The following is a 9392-nucleotide window of genomic DNA, read 5'->3' as shown; positions in this document are numbered from 1 at the left end:
TTCCATCACTGAGTATGAATGCACATAACTGTCTGCCAGTACGCAGAGTTTACTGAATCTAAAACTCGATACCCACACAGAAAATATGATCTTATAAGGTTTATTAAATTTGCACCAAGATGTTTTTAGAGAACTGGAAATTCTAACTGAGCTGTTTTTAGCTAGAAAATTTGACAAAGTACAATGTATAGCTAATGGGATTTGTAAAAAAAAAAAAAAGGGGGGGGTTTGACAGATTTAAACCTACCCCATTGATGGCATAGCAGTCCAAAAAGTTAACAAGTGTAATAAATCAGGTACGTCTATTTTTTCTGTATCTATGTGCATGGATAACTTTGTTTCCATTATATAAGCTAATATGAAAGTAATTTTAGGCATCAGTGATATGGTAAAGGTTATTGGTTCTTCTCTTAATGTTGTTTTTAAAAGTAGCACAAGTTTAACACTCATTGTACAGTAATATCCTGCTTTGAATATTGTTAAGAATATATCCATTTGTAAAGGGACTTGCCATTTTGGATATTGTAGATGGTGCAGGTGTATTCATGTCAGTCTCTTAGATTTATTTTCCATATATTGCTTTTCATTTTGAGGCAAAACATTATTTCATTTGTCACAGCATGGGGTGGTTTGGTCCTGTTGTGTCTGTGATGTAGATTTTTTTTCTTTTTTGTAGGCAAAACTATGACAATTGAGAAGATGATAGCAGGGATGGTGATCTGAATAATCCAGTGGAAGACAAGAAAGTGAAATGGCAGGTTTTTTAATGCTGTTCTAAGACTAGGATTTAATGAATGTGCTAACATTAAATGTCATATATGGTAACTACCAACTAGAAAATGAGGCTAACAACATTCTTAGAGATTTAATGATGTATGAGCCTAATTAGTATTTATTTATTTTGATGTTTTGATCCAGTATGTTTAGCTCTGATGAAGTTCACATTCTTTTACTGAATAAAACTGCTTAATATTTAATAAATGGTTCTTTAATGTTTTTCTAAAGTTTTATTAATTTATTTTAGTTGTTTTCACTTTGGTACTCTGCAGGGTGGTTTCTTTTGTGCTTCAGTACACATATTCCTTGATATGGAATTCCGAAAGGATCATACTGCATGATATTGGAGGGGGATTTCAAGGTGTTTCCATGCTAATGATCAGGCCTAATGGCTTACCTCATTCACACCAATAGCATCTTTTTCATATACCTCCTTTTAACACCTATAGTTTTTTATGGCTAAAGACAACACTGAGATTGTCAGTCTAAAGGGAAAAAGATTGTTAATCTAAGATGCATCGCATTGGAGATACCGACCACTGTTTATCACCTGTTATTCATATTTTCATATTTGCATTTATATTTTCATAACTGCTTGAGTTAATGTTATTGACGGTCTCTCTCTCTCTCTTTAGGCTTTTCCTGGTTAGGGGTCGCCACAGTGGATCACCTTGTCCGCTCATGATTGGCAGTGGAGTTTTTACTGTGTCGAGTTGTCAGCCCGGTGCCCAACCTTCCACAGAAGACAGACACACACAAACACTCATACCTAGGGCCAATTGTAGTGTCCAATCCACTTGCAGCATGTCTTTGGGGATGTGGGAGGAAACTAGAGCACCGGAGGAAGCTACATGTCATTGAGGGTCATAGTACAAAAAGTCATGATGGGAGAAAAAAAAATCACACTGTCAAGATCCATCTATATTATCCGTGTGCTGGAGATATACAGTAGTTAGTTGTTTTCCAGCAATTTGAAAGAGACACAATATTATCAAATATACAGTAATATTTCCCGGTCTGTCTGACGTGCACACTACAGCATAGCATTACATGAAACCTTAGATATTGTTGAAGAAAACTCTCATTGATACTTTCACTGTAAACTGTACCACTCGAGAGATATTGAGTGTTATCATTGCCGCATCACAGTAAGAGGTTCTCAGCCAGGATCCCTTCTGTGCAAAGTATGCATGTCCTCCCTGTGTTTGACTGTGTTTTCTCTGGATGCTCCAGTTTTCTTTCACATTGCTGTTTCACCTTTAATAGTATTTACTGCTCACAAGATATTTATGTTTATTTGGCTTATGTTCTTTAACTTGATTCTTCAGAAGAAGCTCAGAAAACAAAGACTGTATGTAACTAACTACAGCTGCAACATTCCACAGCTACTAGGTGTGACGGAATTAACCCCAAGTTGTAATCTTTACATCTCACAACTCAGCATATAAGATAGTGCTTCTGTGTTGCTAAGTATTGCTGACTGGTGTCAGACCTCAAAAAAAAAAAAAGCCTGACACAATGTTAGGCATGTAAAATGCAAATGGTTAGTAGATTATATATAAATATATATAAGTATAGATATGCTTTTACATGCATATATACACATGGTTACCAATTTTTTTTTTGTGTCAGATAATTGTAGCAGCTGTAACACAGTGAGTACCAATGCATGTATACCCACATTAGCAAATCAGGTAAGCTCTCTGTAGCTTCTTAATGAAAACAATATGTCATACTAGTAAAGGATTTAGTGTTATTCTGACATTAGAGTCACAATGGCAGACAATAATGATAATTATCAGTATTTTAGTATGTTGACATAATGAATGAGGTATGGAAATGCGCATCACTCTTTATTGTGTTCCGTACATCAATAAAAGGGGTTATGCTTCACTGCAGCCACGACACAGAGTAAGTCAGCCATGCAACAAAATTCATTCATTCCTCCTCCTTTATTAGCAAACACATCCAAAGAGAATGCAGTGCTGTCTGAAATATATTCCTAACATCCATGTAGCCTAATGATATACATTGTGAAACAGTGTCCTTGGACAGTCTGTTCATCTACTGTTAAATAAAATTGTTCCTGTCAAACATATGTATAATTCCAGTTGAATCTGGCTGCCTCCTTGATTTGTATGTTAAATCACTAAATATTGTAAAAAAGTTATTTATGCTATGTAGTGTTTGGGCTATAATAGAGTGAAGGTATCAGCTGATAATAAAAGAACTGGACTGTGTGTTGGAATCCAAGTGCATTTGGATAAGAAGTTTGTCAAGAGTCACAGAGGAATGGCCATGATGTTTTACAACCAGCAGCTAGAAAAGTGAAAAAAATCTTGAAACTGAAAAGTGGCAAAGGTAACAAATAGTCTGAAAATGTTGTTAATGGATTTGTAGAACCTAAATGGACTATTTGAAATTGATGAAAAAAATGGCCACGTTTACTCTTATTAAAGTAGAAATTTTGCATGACCAACAGGTAGTCATTGAAACTGTTAAATGGTAGCTTTGCAGAATTTGAAAAAAGGTTGTTGAGATGGCAAAACTAACTGAGTAAAACGATCAATGTATGACTCAAACTGAGAATATGGCAAGAACTTTTATTTTAGCATTTATGGATTTTGGGAATGTAAAGAATGAAAAGACAGAAGAAAGAAACAGATGCTTGGTGACAGAGCCATGGGCTCAAGCTCAATGCCAAGAAAGGTATAGTTATCCCCTTTGGGAAAAAACATGTACCCGTGAATTACCACATAGGTGGCAGTACACTAAACACCGAAAGTGTGATAAGAGACTTAGGGACACAGGTGGACAGTGGTCTCACCTTCGATAACTACATTGCCACAACAGTCAGGAAATCCTTCTATGTGGCACACCTCATCACTAAGGGCTTTTCATCCAGAAAAAAGGAGGTCATTGTCCAACTGTACTCATCCCTCATTAGACCCATTATAAAATACAACGCCCCATTTGGTATGTACCTCTCAAAACATCTGCAACAACTGTAAAGGAAGCAGAAATACCTCACTAAAAGAATCACAGGCCTAAAGCAGATGCCCTATGGTGACCGTCTAAAAAAACTCCAGCTATACTCTGTCTCATATCATCTACTCAGAGGCGATCTCTGCTTAACATACAAGGTCATGTCAAACCCAGAGCTGTTGGACATTCTACACTTAAAGAAATCCCAATCCCTCAGAGCCACATGCTCCAAGGATCTAAACCTTGTGATCGCAATGAACAAAACATGCTGGAGGGATAGGTTCCTAACCCAGAGACTCCCCAGACTCTGGAAGAGTCTGTCCATACATGTCAAGCAGAGCGCCTCTTTGGCCCTCTTCAAAAGAAACCTTGATGTCTGAATGGGAGATAGGAAATTCACCCCAGGGATCACGTCAGTCACCCTGCTAGACAGGGCTCCAGGGAAGCAACTATTGTGGGAAGAAATAACCAGGGAATTGTTATGGCTAGGCTTGTATAGGCCCAAGGGCCAATAGCCTAGTACCAACCTATGAAGCTATGAACCTATGAAAAGCCTTGATGGAATAAATAAAGATGGCAAAGTGAACAAGATTTGCAAAGGAAGCAATGGGGATATCAATGGTAATACACTTGTCTCTGCCAGAATTTGAAGTTAAATTTGAGAAGATGAGTTCAGGTTGGTGAGAATTTCTGGCAAATGACAAAGAATAGATACTATGGAAACTATGGAAGAGAGGTAGGACATTGTTAGCATTGGGAATACCTGTATTTGCATGGCATGATTATACTGGAGTTATACTGAAGAATTAATTGATTTGAGGATGCTGTAAAGGAGTGCAAACATGGGATTTAAATTGCCCTTCTCTGCCACCTTGAAGGTCTTCTGGGATGGATAATTGCTGACTTTTGAGAGTCTGGATGATGCGTTTGGTAAAATAAAGGACTTCCCCAGAAACAAGCAGAAATGCAGGCAAAGCAGATGAATACAGGTATAGTTAAAGTGAGAAATGTTAATATTTCTGGTGAAACAGAGAATGAATGGGAGGAAAGGTATTATTTGAGTAAGAAGAGACATCTCTGTAAGAGTGCAATACCTGGAACAAGATGCTTGTATAGACTAAAAAGTTCCACATGATTTGTGCACTGGGTCACCAATGGAGAAGTTGGTTAAGATATCCTTAATAAAGATTACTCATAGATTGATATGAAAGATTAAACTGAATCATTGCACAGAGCAAGCAAATGCCTGTTTTTGAAAATATTGTTATGTTAATGTTGAAAAATGTGTCACAAAGATTAATATTATAGTTTGTAATTTATATTTGGAAAATCTGATTATTATTAAATTGCTATACTGTCATTTATGGTGTAGGTTATTGAGACCTGTGTATAGTATCAGTTCTTGGAATTGCAAAAAAGCATTTTTAATGTTTCTTGATTATAGTTAAAGAAAGATGAATAAAGCTAACTATGGCAAGTCTCATTTCTAGAAAGGTTACACTTTGAGTTTGCTTAAGTACAAAATGATGTCCCACTTTAGTAAGAACATTTAGACGTTATATAATATAGAGTGTTTTATATTTGTCTATCTATATACATATAGTCCCTCCATTAAAGAAAAACAGTATATTGGTGTTTGTATATAGTTAATAGATAAATAGAGATAGTACAGATATTTTATTATTGGTGTTAGTATGTAGTTAATAGATAAATCAAGATAGTACAGATATTTTCTTATAATCTGGCATAACAGTAACATTAATTAATGTTAATATCCCAATTGTTTGTCTAGACATTTTTAGAAATTTAAGAAAGTTTGCGTTAACCATATTTAAATATTATAGTAGTTATTAATGGTATGTATTTAGAATTTATAAGACAGTAAATGCTAAGTATACTTACCTGATTATTCTAAACACTGATCGTATAGACATTACAGTCATACTAATAGTGTTTAATATTGAAATTATTAACATTTTGTTTCTTCAAATGCCTGTATCAAGAATAATGCAATACTCTCTACAAAAGTTACAAGGAATGTCCTCCGTTTAGAGTTTAGACCTGTATAGTATAAGAAAACTCAAATATATTGAAGAAATAAGGAATGCTAGCCATTTTAAAGTTTAAGAATATTTGCATTAAACAGCACTCAAACTGGCATTGGTTTCTTCTTATGTAAAAAGTCTTCTGTTATAGAAAACAGAACATTTGCACCCTATTTGTATAATAACTCTGTTATAATGTATTGTGGGTTGACATGAAGTGTATAAAGCATGTAAAAAAAAAGAATGATAAATATGAATCTGGTGGAAGAAGATGGCAAAAGCAGGCCACTGAACTGTAACTGATATAATGCACAATACACATACTGATGGTTTCAATGAATAATAAACTGGAACAATAATTTAAATTATTAACTGATGTAATGATAATATCACTGCATCATTTAGCTACATGTATACAGGAAGATGTTGAGTTAATAGCTGTTTTTTTTTCAGGAGTTAAAAATGTCTATACTGACAAGAATATGAACTGAATGATATTAGTACACAGATACAGCAAGAAGAATTACACAAGTAAATGTAGTCGGTCATTTAAATCAATGAAAGCTGGAAAAAGAGAAAGGCATATAAAAGGTGTGGACAGTATCTGTGTATTAGTATCCTAGTAGAAGAATGAGCTTGGGATGGGACATTAGGGAAAATATTTTCCAGAAAGAAAGATCCACTCCACCTCCTGGTGTCTGGTTGGAATATAAATTTCTTATTTTTTTATCTTTTGAATATTAAGAAGATATACAAGTGGTTTATTTTGACCTGGTGGGAACACTATTTATATGTGTAAACCCAGCCACTGGAGATGCACAAGTCAGTGCATTTCTTTGAGCCGGTCCCAAGCCCAGATAAATGCAGAGGGTTGTGTCAGGAAGGGCATCCGGCATAAAACTTTGCCAAAACATTTCATGCAATCACCAGTAAATATTTCCAAACCGGATCGGTCGAGGCCCAGGTTAACAATGACCACCACCAGTACTGTTAGCCAACAGGGTGCTGGCGGAAATTGGGCTACTGTTGGCCGAAGGAGGAGAAGAGGCAGAAGGCATGGCTGAAGGCAGGAAGAGAGGAGAAAGGCTAGGACTGTGGTAGTGAGGGTTGGAACTTTGAATGTTAGCAATATGACTGGTATAGGGAGAGAGCTAGCTGATATGATGGACAGAAGGAAGGTGGATATATTGTGTGTGCAAGAGACCAGATGGAAGGGGAGTAAGGCTAGGTGTATCGGAGGTGGGTTCAAATTGTTTTATCATGGTGTGGATGGGAGGAGAAATGGCGTAGGAGTTATTCTGAAGGAACAGTATGCGAAGAGTGTTTTGGAGGTGAAAAGAGTGTCGGATAGAGTGATGTTTATGAAGCTTGAAATTGATGGTCTAATGATGAATGTTGTTAGTGCATATGCTCCACAAGTTGGGTGTGCAATGGATGAGAAAGAAAAATTTTGGAGTGAATTGGATGAAGTGGTGATGACTGTACCTGAGGGTGAGAGAGTGGTGATTGGAGCAGATTTCAATGGGCATGTTGGTAAAGGGAACAGAGGGGATGAGGAAGTGATGGGTAGGTATGGTGTTGAAGGAATGTAGAAGGTCAGATAGTAGTGGATTTTGCTAAAAGGATGGACATGGCTGTGGTGAATACGTATTTTAACAAGAGGGAGGAGCATAGGGTGACATACAAGAGTGGAGAAAGATGCACACAGGTGGATTATATCTTATGTAGGAGGGCCAGTTTGAAGGAGATTGGAGACTGTAAAGTGGTGACCGGAGAAAGTGTAGTTAAGCAGCATAGGATGGTGGTTTGTAGGATGACATTGGTAATCAAGAAGAGGAGGAGGAGTGTGAGGGCAGCACCAAGGATCAAATGGTGGAAATTGAAAAAGGGTAATTGTGAGATGGAGTTCAGGGATGAGTTAAGACAGGCACTGGGTGGCAGGGAAGAGTTACCAAATAGCTGGGTAACTACAGAGGAGCTAGTAAGGGAGACGGCTAAAAAGGTGCTTGGTATTACATCGGGACAGAGCAAGGACGACAAGGAGACATGGTGGTGGAATGAGGAAGTACAGAAGAGTATACAGGCAAAGAGTTTGGTAAAGAAGAAGTGGGATTGTCAGAGAGATGAAGAAAGTAGACAGGAGTATAAGGAGATGAGGTGCATGGCAAAGAGAGAGGTGGTGAAGGCTAAGGATAAGGCATATGAAGAGTTGTATGTTTAAGATAAAAAACAAAGATAATTTATTTGCATACTGATTCTTGACTGCTAAAGAACTATTTCTGATAGTGTTAAAACAGAATGAAAAAAGCAAATATGAGTGTTAAGTTCCCACATATTCGATCACTTCTTTTGATAAGTGGCTAATGTACCCTAAGGATAAAACTGGACATGTCATAGGTAAAACTATAAATAGACAATGGGGATAAGAGTGAAATTAATGAAGTATGAAATGAATTATATAGGCCATTCATATCAAATAAATTTTACAGGCCATATAGTTTGAAAGGAATGTGAAATTATACTGCATTCATTGTGATAATGGCTGGTGAGACAGCCAAGTGAATGCAGTAAAAAAGTGTATGAAATTAAGTTGTAGTTGAAGAACATGGGATTGTCCCGCAGCAGGAGCTGTAAAAAGTGATAAGCATGAATGGAAATGGTACAATAGATGACAGGTAGTATGATGTAATAATAATAGAAAATAAACAAGTGGGTGAGATTAGGCTTAAAGGCTAGGAGTGGCATTGGAAGGTACTGATTTACTATCAGGACAGCATTGTCTTGGGGACAAAGGGACAGGCATCACTACCTGTATGTTGATGCAGAGATTTTCAGGAAAGATTAGAAGTATGATGGTATAAATATAGGTAAATAACACCAAAAGAAAAGATGAAGTTTTAAAAACTTGGAAAGAGTAATATGTACTTTAATTAAAAGGAGTGGCGAGCATATCAATTTTATTTTATTTTTATTTATTTTACATTTGTTGACCTGGCTAGTCTAGCTGGATACCGGTCCCTTTTCAGTAGAGGCCCGGGGAGAAAAGCTCCACTAACAGAATAAAAAAAAAAGTAGTAAAAAAACAATGCTAGTAGAATAGCCAACAAAAATACATCAGGGGAAAATTCCTATACAAAGGTATTGCTAAAATGAGAGAGAAATGTGTAGCATTGTTATACACAAGACAGAATTTGTTAAGTCATTTACATAAGGGGGACTAACACTAATTATTTGAGACAAATTTTTTATTTTTTTGAGTGATCGTCAACAGTAGAACAGCATAAATAGTAGGAGTTATACTCAAAAGAACAGTTGTGAGACAAGAGGCAATAAAAGTGGCAATAAAGAAAGTTAGATGATATTATTAATGGGGTAATTGGTAAGATTTACTTGTTCTAAGAGGATATATCCAGATATCATCCCAAATGACAAAGACAATGGAAAGAAGCATGAGAAATGTTGTAAGACTGATATGAGATTCCTGTCTATGAAAATCACAGCGATGATGTCATAGAAGTATGTCCTGAAAGATAAAAGTATAATATTATGATAAAATTGAAAGTACTCTAGGGAAAAGAAGAATGT

Source organism: Protopterus annectens, chromosome 4.part0 (assembly GCF_019279795.1).
Source record: "Protopterus annectens isolate FY-2018-M chromosome 4.part0, PAN1.0, whole genome shotgun sequence".
Lineage (NCBI taxonomy): Eukaryota > Metazoa > Chordata > Ceratodontiformes > Protopteridae > Protopterus > Protopterus annectens.
This window is presented reverse-complemented; position numbering follows the sequence as displayed.